This window comes from Falco rusticolus, chromosome 5 (assembly GCF_015220075.1).
Source record: "Falco rusticolus isolate bFalRus1 chromosome 5, bFalRus1.pri, whole genome shotgun sequence".
Taxonomy (NCBI): domain Eukaryota; kingdom Metazoa; phylum Chordata; class Aves; order Falconiformes; family Falconidae; genus Falco; species Falco rusticolus.
The window spans coordinates 18,394,570-18,415,911 of record NC_051191.1 but is presented as its reverse complement, the minus strand read 5'-3'; the positions used below and the strand labels follow the sequence as shown (position 1 = coordinate 18,415,911).

Sequence of the window (21,342 nt, the reverse complement as noted above, 5' to 3'; positions counted from 1 at the left end):
TGGTGTAGTTGCACTGGGTTGCTTCAAAACTGACTTCTAGCTAAAAACGTGACAGCTCCAAATGCCACTGGACTTTCACTTCTGCTTTCATCCAGCAACCCACATTTGAAGATACATACATTTTATGAAAACCAAAAACATCCTAATGAAACCCAAATTACTTTGCTATCTTCAAGAGTAATCATATTAAATTTTGTGGCTTGCAATATGCCAGTGTTCAGTCGGTTGGTTAATCACAGCTCGGCTTGCCTCAGCTTCAACCAGAACCTCGTGGTCCAGAGCCCAAAGAGCTGGTACCAGAACTGGCAGCAAATCTGCAAACTCCCTCCCTTTGCTGTAAGACCAGCTCTCCCCCACCTTTTTGATTGTTTACACTAAAAATATTGCTATATGAAGAAAAAATAGGTAGCTTTAAATTTTACAGTGGCACAGAGAACATGCTAGCTGCCCCTGTGTTTTATCTCAGGCCAAAAAAAAAACAATCTAGAAAGGAGAATTTCAAATAAAACTTCATTAATATTTAACTAAGCTTATCAGGAATAGGGGAACTGTCAAGCAGTATGGGGCATCGTGATTATTAGTTGTTATTTTCACATAACCTTTGCTACTTACTCATATAAACAGCATTTCAGTCTTGATCAAGAAAAATGAGTCCATTTATGTGAAGAAACAAAAATGTATTTACATTCTGTTATAGAATATTTTATGGCAGTCTTTTATATATGTGCGTGTATCTGCCATGTAAGGCATGTGAATTGTGTTTCATGTACATCCAGAAAAAAAAAAAGATAATTGGCTTATTATTGTTTGTCAAAAGCCACACGTATGGTATGGAATTTTGGTATTTGTTTGACAGCGTACCACAAAAAGTGTGTGCAATACTTTTGGCCCAAATCATGTATTTAGAACTACAAACTTACAACACATTTTTCATTCTTGAAGTGAATGATTAAATTTATATATATATATATATATATATATATATAGTACATTTCTGAAAAATGTGCTGTGAGACAAATGGAAGCGGAGTGCTGAAGAAAAAGCTGGGCTGAGAGCCGGGCAGCCAGCAGGCTGAGCAGCCTGAAGGTGCCCTGCCCAGCAAGCCCAGCCATTCACCTGCTTGAGAGCTAACTGGAGAGCATTTCATTTCATAGCGTCAGCATTTTCCCAGTGTCCTGTTACAGCAGAAAATTATCAGCTGCTATGAAATGTTCCTTTAAATTATTATTCCAGTACACTGTTTGCTTTGCAAGTGGCACATATAGATTAGAACACTCAAAGGTCTGTCTTCATGTATTTTGTCTGCAGTGGTGAAACATGGCCAAAAAGACCCATTATCATTAGAAAGGACAGAGTTGATTATGTGCTGCTACATGGACTGAAATACTTTATATCAAAGTTTCTTAAGTAAATGATTCAATACCAAATGTGTGAGGTTAAAGAACTCAGCTCTTCAGTTCCCCAAGCACAATAATCTTCTTCTGTGACCTTCTGCAATTAGCAAAAGTTGTTTACAAACCCAGAGATTTGTCCATGAATTTTTTGCTGACGGTGGTGGGTCATAGCCAGCAGGAAATGTTTCGTGAGGGCCCACTGAGAACGTAACATGGACTTACTGCTACATGAAATGCTTTAAAATGTGTAACCCAGGCATTGCATGAGTAGCCTTTATTCTAAAACAGGAATTATTTTAAAGGAACTCGGAACTGAAATTCTTCTGACAAAATGGAACTATTCTTATTATCTTTAAAGAAAACATGATAGGTGGCTGCTGTGGCCATGAAAGCAGTTTGCTTTCTCTATAGAGCTTGGTAGAAACAGGTTTTCTTTACTAAGTCTCCAGTTGTGCCTCTGGGAAGAGCACAGAACTGCCAGCCACCCAGCTGCATTTCATGTAGTGCTGCCAGGAACAGCGTGCCAATATTTGTATAAACAGCTTGTCCCTGTTGTTTTACTGGGAAAAAAAAAATATCATGCGGTTTCCAACTATGTCCAACTTTGAACCTTCCTGCATCTTGAAGGATAATCAGATTTTTGAATTAAGTAAGCAGGAAGTGGAACTTAATCACTGAGCAATCCGGGGGAAGGACCTGTGCTCTAGTAACATGCCTGAGTTTTGCTGAGCCATAGCTGTGGGAAACACAGGGATACCAGAGTAGCTCTGAAACACTACCTGTGAGACTGTGATAGCAAGAATTTACTACAAAGGAAGTTTTGTTCACTGTGCTGTAATAATTACTATCAGAACTTACAGACCCTCATACCCACCTACAGTGTACTAAATTTCTCAAATTCACTCTTATATAGTTGCAAAATAGAAACAACTGAGTACTCTGTGGCTGTGTTCATTGCATATACATAAGCATGTTAAGACTAATTAAATACTCTCTGCTGCTTTTGCGGCTTTGGTGTTGCAGATACTCAGCAATCCCATTGATATTCTTGTTCCTTAACATTTAAGTACACAGAAGGATAGTCTACACTAATGCAGAGCAGATTTGGAATAAATTTCCTTGAGTCAGTACTATAATACCAGTATAACAGTAATTCAAATGTCAGGCTCCCATTTTTCAACTTTAGCAAAGCACTGCTTTTTTCCTTCCATTTCCTGACTTGGATTTTTCATTTGCATTACAGACACAGGTCACAGAAATACTTGTTTTCATATAAAAGCTTCATGTCGACCACTTTTTTGTATGTTTTAGGTTGCAATTATCTTTTTTTTTTCTTTTCTTTTCTTTTTGTGTAGGAGTGCTGTCAAATACTACTATGAAATGCCAAAGCGTAAGAATCACAGCAACCACTGTCTCAATACTCAGAAAGTGTCTAAAAAACCCCAACAATAATATAACCCTTCCCCCAAGCTTTGTGTTCTCCCGGAAAAGTTCCAGATTCTTCTGAACTAATAGAGTCCCCTTTTAAAGAGAAGACAAATCTTTTGAAGTCTGTTTGATCCATTTATTTAGGGTCTTTAGGGGGAAATTTTGTGCACATGCCAAAAAATCAGTGGGAACTGAAAAGTTCCTGGTTGAGCTGGACAGAGGGTCATTTCTCTGAGCAGTGAAAGGCTCAGCGGCTGCAAGTCAGAGGGTTCCTAAGGAATGTAAGGAGGCATAGTCACATGCATCTTGCCACATTTACAGAGAAGGAGCTCGAGTAAGCAGCGGTCTGTAAACCCACAGATCACTGTCCCACACCAGTGACAGCGAATCAGGCAAGTACAACTTGGGAGCATGCCCTTAACAGCTGGCAAGAGGTTTTGGGGTTGGATGTTTTGAGATTTTTCTCTCTCTCTTTTTTTTTTTTTCTTTTCTCCCATTTTTCACCAAATCACAGCAGCTACAATGCTGGCATAATGCAACAGAAGAGAAATTCACAGACACAGTAATGAAAATTCATTCAGTTTAACTTGGCAACTTAATGGGTAAAAAAGCATAAACTTATACCCTCCAATATCTGATACTGCTGTAAGGAAGGTTTCAAAACTCCAGTCCAGTAAGCATTAAAAGACTAAATTTAGGAACTGTTACCTGAAACACCAAAATGAAAATGTTCCCTATTTATTCAGAAGATGCTATATCAAGCCTGGTTCTGCCTGTCAATAATTATGTGCATCAAATTTCCAGAATCATGTTGAAGACAAGCACAAATCTACATTGCTTATTCAAAACAGCTCCTAAAAGCAGATTGTTAAGAAATAAAGTTATTCTACAGAGTATCTAATTTTTCCAGAAACTTTGAATTACTTCATTGGCTTTCATGACACAAATGTATGCAAATAAATCAGAGGTGAGCTGACACTAAATATTAGCCTGTACTGGTTTATATCCAGTTTCTATACAACTAAAACATTAAAGCTTACTAAAAATCACACATATACATCATTTCAGTATAGTCCATGAACATTTTCTGATATTTTTATGCTGTTTATAACAATGAAATACAGCGTACTCAAGTAAAGACACCAGAGCAACTGTGTTTTTCTAAGTAAAAGCCATTTAGCCTCTCTCAAAAGAAGTTAAATATCTCACTATGAAATTACATTGCTAATAGAAGATGTAATCACTTCTCGGTTGAAACAGTAGAATGAAGAATTCAGATAAGTAGCATTTGAAATTATTACTTTCACAACACATCTCAGGAAATACCTAAACTTATTCACTGTGCCAACCAGAAAATCATTATGAGAAAGAACAGCCAGATGTGGTTTAGTTCATTCAAGGAAATTCCCCCCAACATGTTCCTTCTTAGAAAGCAATATCCAACAGTTGTGCATAATGGGCAAGAAAATTTTAGAAGGACCATTCACTGATTACAGAATCACAACCAAGGCAACAGAAAATCATCTATGAGAAATGCAAGTCCTTGACCTTGCTTACAACCTCCTGTGAGAAACTGTGCTGATGAGACCCACCATCGCCACAGCAGATGTATTGTCTCAACGTTGCTATAGCAGGAAACTCATGCCATTACCACAGTGAATAAATTGTTAAGGCAGGAAGATAACACCACTGCCACGAAAGAGATTTCAGGCAGGAATATAACACCACTGCCACCGCAGAGGTTTATCTATACATTGTTAAAGGAGGAAACTGACTGACGTCTTGGAGCAACGGGGGAGGCTGATCCTGCAAAACTTAACCAAACCCCTGTGCATGCGCCAAGACTTGGGGTGAGGGGGTCAAGGTGCCTGGAGGCCCCTTGATGTTGGGCACGTACACCATTGACAGGTGGAAGATGTGGTTAAGCAGAACAGCTTGTAAAAACTCTATAAAAACATGGAACCAACTGACATCGGGCAGAACGTTCCCCCACCGGACTTGGAAACTAATTGGACTGTCGGGACGCTGCAGCTCCGGGGTGTAGCTATTGCTCTGAACTCTTTCCTTTTCTTTCCTTCTTTCTTTCCTTCTTTTCTCTCTCTCTATCTCTTGCTTTCTCTCTCTTTGCATTCACAGATGTATTGTTGGGCAAATAAAGTTCCTTGGCTCTTGACTCCATTTTGAGTCTTAATTCTGTTCCCGAGAATACAAACAGAGCCATGCTCCGGTCTCAGACCGGCATGCGACACCTCCAAGAACCAAGGCACAGGATATAAAGTGTATTCAATATGAGGAAATGTATTATTAAAAGACTGTTAAGCATTCCTGGAAAAATAAATGGATGCCAGCCAGGGATGGATGCCAAAGGATGCTGGCCCTGTCTGTGACAATAGCTATGACTATATTACCCAGTCTTACTAAAATCCATTTACATTTTAAAAGAGTGGGGGAAAGGTGCATTCTGGTTTTGAAAAATATGCAGTGGTGTGTTATTTCAGTGACAGCAATGAGCCATCAACACCGGTCATAATTTTGTCTACTCCTATGGGAAAAGGGAAAGAGGACCACTGCAGGAGTCCCCAAATAACTCAAACAACCCAGTATAAAAGGGAGGGCCACTGCTCTGAAATGAAATAGGGAAATTCTGACTATTCCAGGGCACAAACTCCTCCAGTCAGATGTGTGTCCCTGTGCTGAGGGGCAAACTCCAATAAATCTTACATTTTATTTCCGTGAAGCCTTACACCCGTTTCTTATAATATACACAATCAAACTAGGAGCATGAACCTGAACAGCAGAAGAAGAAAAGCACTTGCACAGCCAGGAAAGGAGGAGAGGTGGCATGGCATTTTGGGAGACAGTCACTGAAAAGAGGTGTAGCAGGAACAGGCTCTAGATAGGGACTCCAGAGTACTGAATGTTCCAAGTGAAGCAGCACAATGGTTTGCAATTTTTATAGAAATAACTGATGAGTTTTCCAAAAGGAAACACTCATCAGATCGGATTAATAACAATAAACATGTTATTGACATAAGGAAAGGTAAATCAGCTCACGCTGGGCTTTGCCTTGCCAGAAATAGATTGTACTTGAGATAAATCATTGATAGCTTGAGTAGCTGCCCACTGCCATTTCTGCCAGCGCTGTTCTGAGGAATTAGCTTGCCTCCTTTCTTTAACAGAAAGACTTCACAATCGCAGTTACGGTGTACAATATTAACTTGCCTCTATGGGTGATTAATTTAGTCATGGGAAATGTAGGCAGTGTCTTAGGAAAGCAGACACAGAAAACCACCACAGCTGTCCCTCTCTCTTACTGTTGTTTATGATGCTGGAGCCTTGCAAAGATGGTTTATGTTTCTGTGGTGAGCAGGCTGATGCGTTGTGCTGGGGAGAGGAGAAAGGGGAGCTCCTGCCCAGCACCAGGAACCATCCTTTATTTCCCAGTCTTCTGGGAGGCAGAAGCAAGCCCAGCTCCACGCATTTTCCCACTAGCTTCCTCTTCCCTCCTTGTAGTGGGGGTTGCTCAGCCCCAGCCAGCCTCCACACACACCCTGGGTCTATTTCTTAGAGCAACTAGATTCAGCGTTAGCTCCAAGGTTTGACCTGTCTCTCTTGCATATATTCAAGGTGGGGAACTGCTGTGCCAGGCAAGTGTAGGGTCTAGAAAGCCACTTTGAGACAACCCTAAGTATTTGTGCCTCCAGAATAAACAAAGATGAATCCAGTGATTCGAGGTTTAATGTCAGAGCTCTTCCTATGAAATGCTTTACATGACATTTAAAAGGGAAGATGTAGCATAGCATGAAGTGGGGGACAGTGTAACCTGCTTCCTCTGAAATCTTCCCTAGAGGATTACATTACCCTTACCTCTCTAAGAGTAGCTTCACACTTTTCATTTAATTTGATACTTCCATTAGAGGACATAGCTCTTCTCTTCCTTAGAACACTACTTCTAAAACTCACCCTAACAGAAAACTTTATTTATAAATGTATTTAATATAGATGCATTTGTGTGTCTAACTCTGTTTCAGTACTTTTCCAAACAAGTGAAACAGCTGGGCTTGGGGATTTCAAACCCTCCTTCTCAGTCTGCATACAGAAACTGATTCTCCATCTCTTTCTTTCTTACTATGAAGTGTGTGGGTTTAGTTTAACATTTTCTAAAGCAATTATGTATTTGGCTTTTCCTTTAAATTTTTCGCTTCAGTCAGCTATATCATCAAGTCCAGTAAAAAAAAAAAATATCTGATTTCAGCTTTTTTTAAAAAAAAAATCTGGTTTTGTTTCTAATCTCATGTCTAAGCCAAAACCTCAGGCAAAATGGGGGAAGAAAAAGGTCTTGTAGCCGAGAGAGAGAGACTTTATCAGTTTGGGGATGGGGAGTACGGTGGTGGGTTGTGGCTTGAGCTATGGGCATACATACTCTTCATATTATTCAAACATAAACCCTGGAAGATCTTAGGAGGACCCGCACAGTGTATCCTCCCAAGGATTTAGTCATATATAACCTTTGTCCTCCTCATTGTCCCTGACTGGGAGGGTCCCATACTGAGTTCATCTGAAGAAGTCACTAAGGAGGAAGTGGAGAGCCCATAACCAAGATGACAACAGCATCCCAAATTCTGCTGCTTCATTGGAGGTCTCAAGTGGAATACATGCTGCAGAGCAGCCTCCTCCTGTTTTGACTGCCTAATACAACACACCGAAATAACGGGCTTGACTGTTATTCTGAGGCCCTGTGAAGATAAGTGATGTACAAAAAAGCTGGCACGTTCCACAGCACTCTCTTTTTCAATAGCTATTATGAGTTTAACCCTGAAGCCCTCAACAGCATAATCTGGCAGAGGAGCAAGGGAAAATGTTTCTGCTGGGATTGAAGGTAGGGCTTTTAGATGGCTACCACATGATGAAACATGACTTACATTTTTAGAATTTGGTCTAGGTGGACGCAGATAAACATCAAACCCACAGGATCAGACTCAGCCTGAAAAGGATTCAGGGCTGTTTAGCACATATTTTTGCTTATTACTTCAATGTTAGAACCGTTTGAATGGGCACCAATAATGGTCCAGACAGGAGTTTGGGTTTGGGTAACTGGTTTTTGCTATGGTTTGGGTAACTGAGATAAACAGGAGGTTGTTAGCACTCTCTGTAGGCTAAAACACTTTTACCCTTCTTCATAGTAAGAAAAACCCATTTAAGCAGGCCTTCTGAGGGAGCCATAGCCCAGACAGGGTGGACTGACTCATTCTTCATATTCTTTTTCCACTCCTGTTTGGGCACATCAGAGGCTCTAATACAGAATTACCCGCAAATTAATTGCATCATTTGGTGTTAGCTGGATGCTCATAAGCACCAAGTCCCCCATTTCAGGTCCAGCATCAGTACAGGGCTCCAGGAAGCCCCTTGCCCAGTCCCGGTTTAGCTTTAGATCCCTCCACCTCCTGGGTGCAATGCCATGAAACTAAGGGTTGGAAGTTGAGGAAAAGATAGAGGCGAGGGAGAAATACATAAGAAACTAGAATGAAGTGGTATGTGCATTTCTACTGCTCCTCTACAGTTGTGAAGAAACAAGACAGCAAAAGGTTCTGATTCCAGAGGCTGATATGTGAGGCTGGATAGAAGAGATGAACAGCAATATGCTTCATAAGCACTGTTAACAGAATTTCTGAAAGCTTTTCCAGAAGCAAAGCATGTATTTATGCTTATAAATTTCTTGCTAATCAGTTAGTTGCTACCAACGTGAAAAGCCAGCTTCTACTTTCCATGAGCCATTGGAGACCCTCACACATCACCAACGATGCTTTTATACCTGGTGCTACTGTAGCACTTAAATGCACCAAGTAGGTACCAGGTCTTTTTCTGCTTAGAACTGAGCAGAAATGCCAGACAAACCAGCCGGTAACTGACAAAGTTACTGCTGCATTGTATCTTTTCTGACTGTCTGCGTAACATGAGGCTTCCCTGCAATTTGTTTGAACAGCTCCATACTTGCAAAACTCTCCAGGCTCTTAGAAATTGTCAACTGTTAATGAAACAATTGGAGATGGGAGGGAAGGAAGATTAGGAATTATAAAATGACTACATTGACATAAATACAAGGAGGTTTCAGCCCACCACCTGTGTTTCATTTCACCACCTAAGCAATGTCCTGGTTCTTTATTAAAGGTTCAACAAAAGAAGGAAACCGACAGAAAGCAGCTAAACAATTTCCTTACCTTAATAGCTGTTTTGAAGTCTTACAGACATCCTTAAAAAGCAAAACATCCTAGGAATTTCTGAAGTAAAGTTCCATTCATAGGTAATAAGGTAATAGGGCTTACCCAAATTGATTTGCTCCTATTGTGAAAAACATGCAGGACAAGATTTAGATCACCAACTTTGGTGCCAATGATAAACCTGAAGACCAATTAAGAGGTTTGAGATGAATAAATAGAACCCAAATGTTCACTCTCCAGCATAGTGTAACCCTGAACACAGACAGGTTCAGAGGACATTTATATCATATGCCACAAGGTCCTTCAAATTATCTTGATCAGAACAGTTACAGAGGTTCCCACCTAACTCTCATTACAATTCAGACCTTAAAAGTGAGCTTAACTTTCAAAAAATAGGGGAGAAAACCCTTCATACCCTTCTTCTGCTGTTTTTACCAGTTGATAAGTAATAGATTTGATACAGACAGACAGACATACAGACATACATACAGATAGGTAGGTAGGTAGGTAGGTAGGTAGGTAGGTAGATAGATAGGTAGGTAGATAGGTAGGTAGATTGATAGATAGATAGATAGATAGATAGATAGATAGATAGATAGATAGATAGAGATAGATAGGTAGGTAGATAGATAGATAGATAGATAGATAGATAGATAGATAGATAGGTAGGTAGGTAGGTAGGTAGATAGATAGATAGATAGATAGATAGATAGATAGATAGATAGATAGATAGATAGATAGATAGATAGATAGATAGATAGATAGATAGATAGATAGATAGATAGATAGATAGATAGATAGATAGATAGATAGATAGATAGATAGATAGATAGATAGATAGATAGATAGATAGATAGATTCTTGAGTGCCTATTCATTACTGGGTAGCTAACCACTACCTTACAGAGCCATGTTACTTTATGATCTTCTTCACACCGTCTTGTTCTTGGTGGATAAGTCTAAGCTACATTTCACACTCAGCACCTCTTTGGAGAGCTGAGCATCTCTCCTGGAGGTGACGGCCTCCTACCACTGATAGTACCATGAACATTGGTGCCCAACTTCAGTGCTTTGACTCACCTCACAGGTCCAGGTGAGCCCTCCTACACACTAGGGTGGCTAATTCAGGTGGTCAAAGTCTGAATTTTGAATCTGGATCAGACTAACAACTGCATACTGAGGTAACCAGGCACTCCTCATTTATTCTGGATGAATTTCTTACACAGCTTTCTATTTCTTTGATATTGTTTTGTTCACTCTGGACTCCTCTTTGAGCCCTGGATTCCTCTTAGAAGCAATGCATGGCCACGATTAGACATTGTAGGAAAAATCCTCAGGCTAAAAAAAGTTTTTGAAATCCTTGTAATTTCCTTTAAAGTAAACAGCTATGCTTTAATCTGGCATACATCATTAAGGCTTGTGGTGCAATATTTCAGTGTAACGTTCAGGAAGGAAAGGGAAACTATCATGAAAGTCTTTGCAAGTAGCCAAAAAGACTATTTGAGGAAGAAGAAGTCACTGAACAAGTTTTGTGTAAAGGCACATTAGGGTTCATGTGAAAGAGGAGAGAAATGCTGCTGAAACAAAATCTTGAAATTTCCCCTAATTCTTATAAAGACACCACAAGTCCTGAAATGTAGGAGTGCATGTGACAACAAAAGCAGTTCCATTCTGACTCTGTGGGTTAAATATGGTTGGTTTTAGTGTGCCATAACAGTGTCTGGTAGAAATTAATGCTATTTGTTCCTATAAAACAAAGGGATTTCCATAACCTTTATCTATAGCTTGTCCCAGTGCTAAATTACCAAACCAGTTAGAAGGGTTTCATTAAATCTAATGGAAACCTTCCTTGTTATAAATTATGATTATCTTTTCTATTTCCTGACCTGAGCATATAATCTTCATCCTCCTCAAAATGCATACTTGCTACTTTTAGGCTATCATGATCACTTCCACACTTTTTCCTTGTTAGTCTTTTTTCCAAACTTAAAAGAAATCTAATATTTTTTTCACTATGAGCATTATTTCTATAAGCTCATTTTTTCCTAATGCTTAATACAACTTGTCTTGCTTTCTTACTTACACCATAACCCCTTTGTATATGCTTTATTAATTAGTAAAGGAAAAATGCATCTATGTTGTCAAAACTATTACAAATAAAATAATTTTTATGGTCATTCTTTCAGGTTGCATATATTACATTTAACAAATACTTCAAAACAATTTTCCTGTGTATTTCCTGTACAAATTAGGGCATAGTGGAGGCCTGTTGCACATTACATTCATCTGGTGTTTACTTACAAAATGGTAAGGTGAATGTATACAACATTTTTGTCTAGATTGCCCCTGACATTTTAAATAAGAAAATGAGTAACAAGGAGAAAGAAGGCATTTCTAGACTTTTGCCTCCATTATGAGCTTCTGCACTTGGCTCTAAGAGGCTTCTCTAAGGAGACGATGGAACCGAGCACTGTCTTGTATGAAACCTCTTGTATTTCAGCAGTGCAATGCTGTCTCTGGGAAGAACTGTCCTTGACTATGTTGACTTGGATATTATCAGGATATTCCTTTCAGGTATGCCTGTTATGACAAATTTGCAACTCTAAGACAGGCATCACATTCAGAAGATATCTGTATATCCACTTTCTTCTTTCCCTTAGTATATATGGAGAACTGAGGCTTTTGACATTCTCCTGCCCCTGGAGCTACGCCTCTAGGTTTTTTCTATGTAATTTCTGTGTACACCCACACAGGCTTAAAACAATTCAGAACTTGGCCTGTAGTAAAACAGATGTTTTTCTGTAGTGGATTATAAGTCTGTGTGGTCAGACACACAGTAGCCAACTTCATTTGCCTGTAAAGCTCATTTGTTTTTTTCTGAAAGGTAAAACAATTCTGTCTTATTTTTGTTGTTTTGGTTTGGGTTTTTTCCATTTTGAAAGCTGTGAGTTCTGAACAAATATTTTGTTCACAAACTACAGACTACAGGTCCATGGACCACACAGAAATTATTCCAGAAATGGATTTCATTCTTAGTTATTAATTAGTTATAACCTCTGACATAAAAATGTCCATTCAAAAGTGAGACCTAGATGGATGGCTGGACTATACAATTAATCTAGTAAAGTGAAATTAAATGTGTTATCTTGCATGCAGAATAGGGAAAAAAAAAATCACCACACACACAAAGAAGCTCTCGTCAACACAAAGATACATGTAGCTATCATCACAGGGACACTGCCTGTTGTTCTTGATCACTGTTTCCTTATTTTGTGTTCATGATACAGATTTCCATCAATAAAATTATTTCATCTTATCACTCCTATTCCAGTGTGTATGAAATTATCACTAGCTTTGGCCGTTGTCCAATTTTCCGTCAGTTTTCCATACTTTTTTGGAGCCGCTTATGAGATTCACGTGGACCATCTGTCCAGCAGGTCTCAGAGTTTACCAGGATGTCTCCAGAGTGACTGCCACTGACCACTGCTGCAACCTCCAGTAACGAGGCAAATATGTTCACACACTGAGGTCAGGAAAGGCTCCTAACTTCGAGATCTTTACACAGTGCCTTCCTAAAATAAGAAATTGAACTTTGGCTCTTGGAGTCTCTCTGGAATTGATGACATTGTCATTTGTCCAATGGTTTTGAGAAAAACAGTTCATCCTTAGCTTCTGTGGTAAAGAAATCTTTCACCAGACAGTTGCATGGGAGAAGGACACTAATTCTCCCTGGAGAACTGCTGAATTTGAAGCACTGGCAAAAAGCTGGAGGGCTCTGAGGCAAAAGATGTGCTTCCGATGAGAACCATGCTCAGAAGAACCTTTGTGAGAGTAACAGTGAGAGCACTGCAGATAGATAAAAAAAGATGATAGCATTCTTGCTGAAGATTTTTAGCAGAAAAAGATGAGGCCTCTACACTATATGCTGCAAATGTGAGAGGACACTGAACTCTGGAAACACCTATTATTTTTCATTGCCTATGAAAAGGATGGAAGGTGACTGCTCAGATGCAGGCATGTACACTGCAGACATCTGCAGACAGTTTCAATGAATGTAAACAAATAAGTTTTAACATTGTAAAGGCGGTGACAAAATGTAGTTTTATTAAGCATTCACAATCCTAATGATTTATCAGTAAAGAACACAATATAAAAGTGAACAATCAATTATTATTAATATGCATTCATATCTATTTTTGTTACCTCTACACAAATGTGCACTTTGTGTATATGCTATAGAATATGATATAATCTACAAACATTGTTTTGTTTTCATAGATACAAACTTGTGCAAACAGGATGCTCAAAATGGCATCTTGGGCTACCAAATGTTGATAAAGCAATAGGACCTCTCAGTTTTCTGCATAGTTGTCACATAATTAGAAATACCCCTGGAGAACATGATATTTCCCAAAGTACACACATGTCAGAGAAATATCCTCTTCTGTCTTTGGATATGTCTAGATATAGTTACAATCATTTAGGTTGGAAAAAAACTTTCGCATCATGGAGTCCAACTGTTAACCTAGCACTGCCAAGTCCACTACTAACCCATATGCCACATCTACACATCTTTTAAAGATCTCCATGGATGGTGACTCAATCACCTTCCTGGGCAGCCTGTTCCAATGCTTGAAAACCTTTCTAGTAAGAATTTTTACCTAATTTCTAAGCTAAACCTCCCCTGGCACAACTTGAGGCCATTTCCTCTTGTCCTATCACTTCTTGCTAGGGAGAAGAGACGGTCACCCACCTTGCTACAACCTCCTCTCAGGTAGTCGTAGATAGCGAGAAGGTCTCCCTTGAGTGTCCTTTCCTCCAGGCTAAACATCCCCAGTTCCCTCAGCCGCTCCTCATCATACTTGTGCTCCAGACCCTTCACCAGCTTCATTGCCCTTCTCTGGACACATTAAAGGTTACATCTTTTCCTCCTACTCTTACAGTTCTCACAGAACTCGACATTTTTACCTTTGGCCACTGTGATATTGCTGATTAAAAAAAAAAAAAAAAGAGAGAGAGGAAAAGGACTGTATTGCCTACACTGTAGGCCTCTATTCACAGTGATTTATCATCTGGTTTTCTTTGTTATTTGGTGTTTTCCCAAAAACTTTCCTCAGTCATAGATCTTGGAAGTGGCAAGACATTTTCACAATTTACCCTTACTATATAGGATCATATGTTCCAAGAGGATGACACAGGGAGGATGCTGAGCAGGTGGCTGAATAGCACCTTGACCCAAACTGGTTGCAGATACTGATGCAGTCACAGACCAGAGGCAGACTAATAATTCCAACAGAGTAGCAGGGAGCTCATCATTGCTTGTTCACTTCTGAAGGCAGCACTTTTCCAGATGTTAACCTCAAGCTTTCCCCACAAATCAGGGGAAGAAATTATGAAATAAACTGGTGGGCAAACTACAAAAATAGGCTGCTCTACTTCTTACTTGATAGTGCTTAGGGTTGCAGCAGAAGTGGAAAGGAATGGCTAGATACCTGGACAGCACTGAAAGGACCTCTTTGCTACATAGTCTTTGTGTTCCTGTAGGACACAGGTACTGGCTTCCTCACACACACACATCAGCATAGATAGTACTGTAAAATAAGTAGGATGCTGCAGCCATCTGAAGAGAAGTGCATTCTTGGGAGCGCTTGTCTGCCATTCATTGACTAATTTGCTCTAACAGTCAGAGATATTAATGAAGTCACAAAAGAAATAATGCTGCTACTGACCTTTTGTTTTCTAAACCTATTTCTATGCTAAAGGTACTCTTAATTCAAGGGATTTCAGCAGATGGGTGGAAAGGAGAGATGGCCATAATGAAGGTTAAAAAATACAGGAAGCTAAACCATCTTGGCAGCCAACATCCTGACATAAAGGAGCTAAGCAATACAATAATACCATGTTAGTATTGTATAACATACAGGAGAAACTCCACCAAAGTTTGGATCACACCTGTGATCTAAGTGGTTCTTCCTTCTGTAAGCAAAACTCCCACTTCCCATATTGCACATTTGTGCATGTTGTGGGCATAGAAACCACCTCAGCCTGTTTTCACACTTAACACTGACAGGAAGCACAGGAAGGTGTAATGCACAAGTCTTTTAGAGTCAAGATCCAGAAAGGCTGGGCACGAGACAGCTTGCAAACACTTTGTCCTTTCTATCATATCAACTTCAGAATGTATAGCTCACACCTACAGTAACTGAGAACAATGATCACAGTTCACCTCAAGTCTATTAATAAACTGTCACAGCCTTCAAACCAAACAGGTTGTAAGTAATCTGCCTAGAGTTGTGCCAATTTTCTTTGGCAAGCCAAGTCTACGAATTGTCCAGGGAATGTCATAAACTCAGCAAATTCTTTACCAGCACTGTCCTAACAATTTACAAGCACAGACAAACCAGTTCCAGGACAATTGCCAAGCACTCCTGAATTTACTAATATAGCTGCTGCCTATAAATTCAACAGATAACTGAGGGTAGGGGGCAAATACTGAGTGAGGGTTATTTCTTTCTGTCACATGCCACAAGATAATTCAGGAGAGCCAGTCATCTGGAAAGGCAACCTGCATAAGCTGTATATGTAGGGAATGGTTTACCTACAAAATGGAAATCCAGACAGAATATGGGGTTGAATATATATGTGTGTACATATATATATATATATATATATATATATATATGAGGAGTTTGATCACAACTGCTGGAGTCCATCCCTGAAGTGTCTGTAGTTCAGTGACTTAAAAACTGAGCAGGTGCAAATGAAACCTAAGACCCAAGCACAGCACCATGCTGAAGCATGAGGTGTGACTGCTCAGCCAGCAGGACCAGGACAGGTATGTGAGTCCCCCTCCATGGAGCTGGAATCACACAGGGCAGTGCATGGCATCCAGCCAGCACTGCAACCCAGACATGACTTTCCATCAGGGTGACTCTGGAGCACCAGAGGGCACATAGATAAATAAAGAGCCTGACAGAGTTCTGTGAAATATCAGCAACACAGCTTGCCAGCTGCACAAGACTTTAAAATAAGGGACGGGCACTCCAGAGACTTCTGAAGGAAATCTCACCCTGCACCACATGAAAGTACTGCCACAACAGATTTAATAATAAATAAGAAAACATAAAATCAATTGCCAGAGCAAACAAATGGGACACTATAATATGGGATAACTCAAGTTATTCCAGAGTGTCTTAAGTAGCTGCAGAATCTTTGTTGAGAAAACTATTCAGATGAGCAAATGGGAAAACATATTCTGTCCAAAGAACTGGCAGATTCTGTTCTGCACTTCAGTTGGCAGCAGACTCAAATAAAGACAACTTTGAGACATGATAAATGCTGGAAAGAGAAGAAATTACGGAGGGAGACATTTGCACAAAGTAGATGCCAATAGAACAAGACCTCAGGAGACTAGAAAGTAATTCTACTTAAAGCTACAACTTTGAGTATAAATCTGGAAGCATATTTAATTCTGGAAATGATCGTGTGGTTTTGAGGAACAAAAACATTGCTCTTGAAGGCATAAACTAATGTGCTGTCTGAAGGTAAAGAGGCATTCCCCATCTCAACGTGTTATTCTATAATTACCAAATGAGGTTCACACCTCCTTTTAGGCAGTTGCAGTTGGACACCATCAAAGACAGAGACCCACTCCCAGCTGTGATCTGTTGTGGAACAACACTTAGTTACTATTGTTATTCACAAAACATCTGGCTAGTCTTGTACGCTCTTCCATTTCCTTTGCCCCTAAGTTCTGGCCTCATTTCCTATGAGACCTGAGTATTCAGAGGTTTACTTTTTTTCCCATCTACTTATTGTATGTGGGTGGAGTTCTTAACATATGTTCTTAGGATCTCCTTTTCCAAATACCTAGGGAGTCTGATCTGTGCTCATTCCTTTCAGGAGAGTAAAAACATGTTGGTTTTGTTTTCCTACCTAAGAACAGAACATTTTTGGGGTGGAGGCCATCCCAGCTCAGGAAGAAATGCTTAGCTTTTAAGTTCCTATTTAATGGGAGTGGGAGCGAAGAAGAATGATATCATTTCCATTTTCCCTTGAATTCTTCCCAGGACAATACATATTTTTCTAGACGAAGTGTCAGCTAGAGCTGTATTAATTGCAACACTGCTTTGTTAGCAGAATGGAAGAATATTAAAAAATCATTAATTCTCACAGTCCCCAATGAGTGAAAATTTCCAGTATTTCCTCCACATGGTGCACAGGTCAGGATGAGGTAGGTCATGCTTCTATCTCACAGTATTTCAGGATACCATCAAGACAGAAAGTACTTTAGGGTATCTTGATTGAAGACATGTGAAAGTTAAGCAGATCTGAACACAGAAGATGACAACACATAGGGCTCACTCAAAGGCTGAAACAATTACAAGCCACAAAGATAACAACAGACAACTTTGCTCCTCTGGAGAAATAACTTTCCTTCCAGAAGTTATACTGAGCAGGTGTGGTGATGCACTTTTCCCCTTCCTCCAGGCTGTTCTACAACCTCAGGAGCCGCCGATCAGCTCTCCGTGCCTTGAGTAATGAGTTGGGCAGTTAAGTATCCCTTGACTGTACCAGTTACTCCTACTCAACTGAGGCAGAGAACAGCACTGTCCGTGCTGGAACTCCTGTGGGCTGGTCAAAGCAGGGATGAAGAATGGAAACAACCAGTTACTTTCCCTGACAGCCCTGGAATGTTCCTGCCAGACCATAGCCCAGGTGGTAACCGTGTAGAATGAGACACTGTTCCTGAAATTTTTGAGAAAATTACCAACTCAGGTCACAGTCAGGATGGAAATTTGCTGATGATTAAGGCCAATTATGTCACGGCCTTATAAACAGCAGTCCCAAAATAAACCCCTTGTGAGCTCTTCTGGACCACAGCGGGCTGCAACCAGCATCTCCCTCTGAGCAGGATGCTGCTCAGAGCTTGCAAACCTCTAAGTCTGTGATACTAGGGGAACCATCGCGGAAAGTCAAGGATGGGGCCTGGGCTGATACCCCTGCTCCTCGAAGCTCAACCCTTTGCCCGCTGAGGAATTCAAAGGCATAAGATGTATTTCACTGAACTCCAGGGAAAGCTTTTAGTAGGTATATACTTTTGCTGTAATATGTATTACAAGCTTGAAGTAGTTAGGTAATGATGTAACTTTGTGATTTAAAACAAATTGATTTGCTGTTAAATTCTTATGAACTGTGAACTCCCTCTCTCTCCCCTTTAGATTGAATCTGTTGTCTAAGTTTGAGACTAGGAATAGATCCAGCTGCACTTAAACTCTGTGAGAATTTACAAAGCAAGAGGGTCTACTCTAAACCTCATGACTCAACAACAGGATCTCCTTTACCCCTTTATACCTTTGATCTTTATAAACTGTTTCCAACTCTATTCTGACTTGATTTCAGCTTGATTTATCTCTCTGCATTTACTCCATGCAGTAAGTAACAGAGTGAACTTTGCCATCAAATCTTGTGTAGTTGCATTTCCACACATTCATATTAAGCCTATTTCACTTAAACTCTTTGGTGGTAATTCTTTAAGCTACCTGACCTAACCACTCCTTTTGCGACAGCAGGAGACAGAGTTTTCCCAGAATAATTTAAATATTATAGACAGGTTTCCCCGGGAAACCTCTCTCTCTCTCTCTTCTCTTACCACATTTTGCTGAAATGCTCCATTTTTTAATTATTCAGGTCTAACACAAAGTTGTGGGAAACCCCGGCTGGTCCAAGGGATCGGAATGCAAGCTTAACATTAGCCTTGAAAAGATACCTGTGTATCCTTGAAGAGTCTACGAAAGTCCTGAGAAAAGCTGAGCCAACAAGACAAGGAACTGCCAGATGCACAAGTAGAAGAAGTGTATCAAAGATGTAGCAAAGAAAAGGCCATCATCATGAACTAATGGTCTGTGAGTGAACCAATCATGTATAGACACCTATTCTTGAGAAATATATAAAAAGCCTTGTTAGAACAATAAACAGCCTTTTGGCCTTTTGGTTTTGTGCACAATCCTTTGTGTGTCGTGTCCATCTCAACAGTGACACAAAGTTACAGCAAAATATGGTTTTAAAAATTTAACACCACCATCCTATCTAGGAAACTACCAAAATAAAGGATCTTATTTAGCTATTATTATGGCCTGGAGTGTCAATGAAAGAACAAATATGCAGCAGATGTTAGCCAGCTTCCATGAGTATGTATTATAAGAATCCACACAGAATAAACAAGATCTCTTCAGATGCATTGCATTACCTCAGCAGCAGAATAATCTTTTCTACAGTCTTTTCTATAGTGTTTATTGCAATACAACAACAGCTTTCATGGAAGAGAAATCTTGTGGACACACACCACACAGCATAGGTCAATGCAGCTGACATTCTGGAAGTCAGTCCAAGTTCTGAAGCTACCTATTTACATCCTCTTCAGCATTCACAAATCAAATTTTACCCAGCCACTACACAGCTGTGTTACAGTGCAGAGTGCTTTTATACTGCTGAAGGGACTGCAGTCACAGGCTGGCTTAGCTGGAACAAACCTGCCAGATAAAAGGGAAGGCCAGTCTGCTGAGAAAAAATCATCTTTTCATCTTTTCCATATTTTCCCTTGCATGTTAGTTTGACACCAAAAGCAAAGGTTAAAAAGTTTGTTATTCAAGAAGTTCTGCAATAAAATCAGAATTGTGTTTGCTTTTACTCTTCGTTCATTTCTGGCTGTGCAAGAAATCACGGGACTTGGCAGGTCTTAATACCTGGGTCTACTGGGAATTGGAAATGTTCAGAGTGGGATGTTGACAAAATACTTCCCCATTGTTTCAAGCTTGACTGTTCACCTTGTACTAAAAACTAAATCCTTTTAGCAGAGATAGCAGGCATCACCTATTTTCTTGCTAAGATTCCCCTTTTTCTCTTTTTTTTTTCCTTTATTTTCTCTCCTTCCCTCAGAAATACGAGGTGCACCCCTTGCTGGAGTCAGCAGGAGAGAGTTCACACACTGCAGTGGGAAATACATGTGAATCAGCTCAAAGACCTCAAATCATTTATTCATTACAACACGTCATGTTCCTTTTATGTTTCTTGGGTCAATCATCAATAAGCCAGGAGAAAATTTAAACTCACCATAGCAGAGAGGTCTTTGTTGATCTTTGTAGAAAGGTTAGACCCTGAGATATTTGCTGTCCTCATGTGAGAAACTGGGAGATCAGCAGTGCTCAGTGCAGCTCAGCATTTTCAAATATATCACAGACATCCTGTAAACGTGGTCTGGAGTCAGAGTATTGGTTCAGGAGAGACTGAAGGGTTTGGGCTTCTTTTACAGCTTTGCACTGGATGTTGCTTTTTCACTGGTGAACCGAACCTATATACCAAGTTCCAAACTTTTGGAATGACCAGTTCATAAGCCAAACATAAGTAGCTCAGCCACACATCACAAAATTGGCATAGGTTCAGTGAGAACTCAGCCTATGTGCATCTGAAGTATTGGTAAACTTGCCAACAGTACGTGAGTCTTATCTGGACAGATACTCAGCCAGAAAGCCCCCACCCAGCACTCGATAATCTTTGTTCACATATTGTCACATATTCCATTGCATCAGTATGTGTTGCAAATTTAGAACCAAGGCTAATGAGCGTCCTGAAGCTAGTATGGTTCATGTATCTCAGAGAGCGCTTGAGATTTTCACAAAACCAGAAAGAACTATCGCATATGACAATATTTTGGGAGAAAAATTTCTTTGACAGGATTGAAAATGTAACAACTCTGTATTATTTTAGAAATATTTACTCTTGACATTTATAATGTTATTTTTTTTCCTTCTTCTACTTCATTTTCTTTTCACCTCTGTAAGCTGTAAAAATGAATGACTACACCATTCCTTTCCCCTTTCTTATTTAACTAAATGGCTTTGCAAATGTTACAGTGTCATTACTGTGATACTACTATAGAGCTAAGGGACAAGTTTTCCTTTTTTCTTTTGTTATTTGGTAGTTTCCTAGAGAGAAGATGACAAATGGCAGAGGAGGTACTCAAAAAATCAGATTTTACTCCCTTATATCCAGTGTAGAAAAAAGAAATAGAAAGATTAGGAAGAAATAGAGCAAATAAAAATAAAATAATCTAAATCTTTTAATATTTTGAGAAAAAAAGGCAATATTTTCAATTTAAGTATGCTGTCAATGTATTCTTTGCTTTTGAATTTTTTTCATAGAAATAATATGTTCTTCCCATGAAAAACATGAGTGTTTTTTGGGTTGGTTGGTTGGTTTAGAATGGAAAATTTCAGGAACCTGAAGTTTAAGAGTAATATTGCT

General features: G+C 39.6%; 1 protein-coding gene across 1 annotated transcript in view; it reads right to left on the bottom strand.

Moving 5' to 3' along the window:
- Positions 1-20,350, bottom strand: part of CD36 (CD36 molecule) — an 87,958-nt gene extending 67,608 nt beyond the window's left edge. Inside the window, exon 1 of the mRNA XM_037389607.1 lies at positions 20,152-20,350. The gene's annotated coding sequence lies outside the window, so the exon portion shown is untranslated. The remainder of the gene's footprint in view (positions 1-20,151) is intronic.
- Between the last annotated feature and the right edge of the window lie 992 nt (positions 20,351-21,342).